The sequence below is a fragment of the Fukomys damarensis genome, unplaced genomic scaffold (assembly GCF_012274545.1).
Source record: "Fukomys damarensis isolate Sample0158 unplaced genomic scaffold, DMR_v1.0_HiC HiC_scaffold_10, whole genome shotgun sequence".
In the NCBI taxonomy this organism is placed as follows: Eukaryota; Metazoa; Chordata; class Mammalia; order Rodentia; family Bathyergidae; genus Fukomys; species Fukomys damarensis.
Window position 1 is genome coordinate 38,781,722 of NW_022900922.1, and position 3,930 is coordinate 38,785,651.

A 3,930-nucleotide genomic window follows, 5' to 3' on the forward strand; every position below is an offset into this window, starting at 1 on the left:
GCCCGGACCCCCGTCTTCCTCCCGCAGAGCCGCGTCACGCGCCGCCGGGAGAGCGTGACGTCACGCGCCCGGAGGGCCATCGGTTGCCATGGCGACACCTGGGCGCCCTACAGCCCACTGCCATCCACGCGCTGCGATCCCTGGCCCCGGAACGATGAGACAGTCGCCAGACCTAACTCAGGGCAGAGCTGCTGGACTGCCGGAGCTCAGCCTCTGACCACGCCCACTGAATGCGTCACGGCCACTTCCGGTCATGCAAGGCACCGTCCACAGAGGGTGAGGACTACAGTTCCCAGAATGCAGCGCGCGACTCCACGGGACTATATTTCCCAGAGGCCCTAGCTGCATGGGAGTGGTGCCGCATTAGCCACTTTTGCTGAGGCCTGCACGTTGGCCCTCGGCCCTGACTTCTAGGGGGTGCGGTCCCACGCTTGGACTTCAACACTCAAACGGGCATTTCCCGACGCCGCTGTACGCTCATGACCTGACCTGCGTTGTAATCTGTGTTTTGTTGTTCTGTCGTTTTAAAAGTGCAGGTCGTTTCTCCTTTTCATGGTAGAGGTAAAGGAATAAGGTTTAGAGCGCTCAGAAATTTCAGAAAGTATCCTGGGAACTGGAGAAGACAGGGCAGGAGTAGAACACAGAAGAGCTTCGAGAGGTCGCGGCCTAGCAGGAAATCGCTAGATAAGGGGCCGAACGCAGCAAACAGCAGCACCAGTGAAAGTCACACTGAAGGACTGAATCCATGCTGTCGGAAAGTGATCGTTCTGTACAGGATAGTCTTAAAGATTTTCCCTGATCTAAAAGATAAAACAGAGTAAGAGTCAGCAGTAGATATGAACTATCGATCAGAAAAGAGGCCCCGGGCCAGGGATTTAACTCAGTTCGATCCCCGGTACCAAAAAGAAAAAAGAAAGAAAAGAAAAGGGAGACCAGATAAAAATAATTAGCTGCCGTTTGACACTTTGTGTGTGGCCTCAGTGTTGTAAAAGCTTTGCATGTAGTAACTGACTGAATTCTCAAAAAAAAAAAAAAATGAAGATACTTCTCTGTTATTTCCACTTTACCTCTAATGAAACTGAGTCACAAAAAAAATTGCCTAACTTGCCCAAGGTCACATAGGCAGCAGAGGGGGAAGCGGGAAGCTAGGACTTAAATGTTAGTAATCCCGTTCCAAAGCAGTCTCTAAAAAGAAACTTCCTGCTGCTCGGCTGCACATTAAAATACTTCATGAGGGAGAGAGGATTGCACATACATTGTGAAAGAAAATGTATAACAAGGAGAGAGAAAAAGCCATAGAAGCAGTAAAAAACAAACAAACCCCGCTGCGAAATTCAAAAGTCAAGATACCTCTATTTCCCTTTTGTTACACTAGAAGCTGAGAAACAGTGAAATAATAACTGCAGAATTTCAGAAAGAGTATCTGGGACCCAAGGATTTTGTATCAGCAAGTAATCTCCCAAACATAATGACCTCAGAAATACATTTTAGAATTGAAGGAATTCTAAATAACACCTCTTCAAATTCTTTCACTTGATCAGTGCATTTGTTTGCAGTAAAAGGTTATGGCAACCCTAGGAAATGAACACTGGTATTTGGTACAAATAACCTAAAAACATAAGAGCTGATTTTGGAATTTGATAATGAGTAGAAGCTGGAAGGATTTTGAGGTATATGATTTTTAAAAGCCTAGTATGTCTTGAAAAGAAATGTGGATGGACATCAAAGACAATTCTGATGATGTCTCAGAGGAATGTGAGAAAGCATCAGCCTAGAGAATAACATAGGCTCATGAAGAGACTATTGGTTTAAAAATATGGATGTTTAAGAGAATGAAAAACCCACAGACTGGGCTGCAAAACACTTATCTGCCTAAGTAATGATATACAAAATCCAAAAAGATCTCTGAGCTGGAGGTATAGCTCAGTGGTAGAGCATGTTCTTAGCATGCACAAGGCCCTAGGTTCAACTCCTAGTATGACAAAAAATTTAAAAGACTTTGTCACCTTAGCAAAAATGGTGCACAGATGGCAGGCCAGCGCAGGGAGAGATACTCTGCATCATATACCACCAAGGAAATAAATATTTAAACGGCCTCTGCACACCTTTCAGAGTCCCCGAAATCCAGAACACTGGTGACACCAAATGACAATGAGGGTGTGGAACAACAGGAACTCTAGCTTCTGCTGATGGAAATGAAGCAAAACGGTGCAGCCCTTGTGGAGGATGGGGTGACAATTCCCGAGAAAATGAAACACGCTCTTACCTAGCATCCATCAACTTTGTCCCTTGGCATTTACCCAAAGGTATTGAAAATTGAGAGTCACACAAAATCTGCACGCAGATATTTATAGTAGCTTTTTTCATAATTCTCCAAGCACAAACACAAACAAAACATCCTTCGGGACAGGAATGGATGCACTATGATGAACAGGGTGCTGTTATTCAGCAATGAACAAAAATAAGCTATCAAGCTGTAAAAGACATGGTGGGACATTAAATGCTTGTTACTAAGTGAAAGCAGTCATTGGAAAGAGGCTACCTACTGTATGATTCCACCTGTCAACGTTCCAGAAAAGGCAAAGCTACAGAGACAAGAAAACTCAGTTGTTGCCAGGGATTTGAAGGAAGGAGGACGGCCGGCTAGGTGGAGCCCAGGGGCTTTTGGGGGCTGTGTTGGGTGTGTGACTCTACCCAGCAGCCACAGCTGGTGCAGCAAGCAACACAGTGAACCATAATGTAAACTACAGTCTTCAGCTAATATTCGCTTATCAGTATTGGCTTATCCGCTCTAACAAAGCACCACACCAAAGCCGGGTGCTAATAATAGAGAAGAAGAAGAGACAGCGGAAGGGAATACATTGGAACTCTACTTTCCACTGAATTTTTCTAGAGACCTAAAACTATGCAGCAAATAAAGCCGATTAATTTTAAAATATGTGGATGATGAAGGTTCTTCTGGTAAAGTCTCAGAAGGACGTGAAGCACACGGTGTTAAGAGACCGTAGGAACAGTGACCTTGGCTGAGTCGCCTCTGTAGTTGGATGCCAAAAAGCTTGCTGTAGGAGAGGAACCGGAACACCTAGCTGAGATGAATGCGCCGCCTGCTTCTCTGTTGCTGTTTACAGTAAAACGCTCGAGGAAAGAGACGACAGAGGGGAGAACCGCTGAGAACGGGGCCGAAATCTCTCGCCACGCTCGGGAGCTGATCGTGCGCGCTGCTCGCTGCCTTCCTGCTCTTGCATTCCAGCAAGGGAACAACAGAACAGTTCGTCCTTTTTTTTTCTTTTCCTTTTTTTTTTTTTTTTTTAATGGTAGGTGGAGATTTGTTTCCTATTTAGGTCTAGCGTAGTAACTGGAAAGTTTTACAACTAAATTCTGCCTCTTCTCTCGCCATGTTTTTATTTCAATGGAGTTAAACAAAGAAGATTGCAGCTGTGGCCAGTCGGTGTTCACCGTTACCCAGAAGCAAACAACTCATTTAGCTCACATACGTCACTTGCGGCGAATTTGCTGAGTTTTTAAATGCGGACAGTTTCTCACTTTTCTTTGATGTACAGCTTCAAAGCTAGCGTTCCAAATGACCAGCAAATGCAGCCGACACGCGAGACAGAAGAGAAATGCGAGCACCAAGTTACTCGATGTGACGTGCGTCAGTCGCTGGCAGCAGCCTTCCGCGGCGCGGAGTCCCGGCACGGCTCACGACGGCTCCGAGCGCGGTCCCGCAGGATCCTAGGATTTCTTAGAATCCGCTTCTGAACCTGCTTAGAAAATCAAATCTCCTCTCTGCCCCGCCCAGTCCTTTTTCTCCCTCCTCTTTGGGGCCGAATGATTTCTCCTCTCGTGATCTTTTCCTCTTTCTCAAGAAGTAGACAAGAGCCAATCCTTCCCCGCGGCCTCTGTCCTCGGGACGCGCGATCCCGCGGTGCG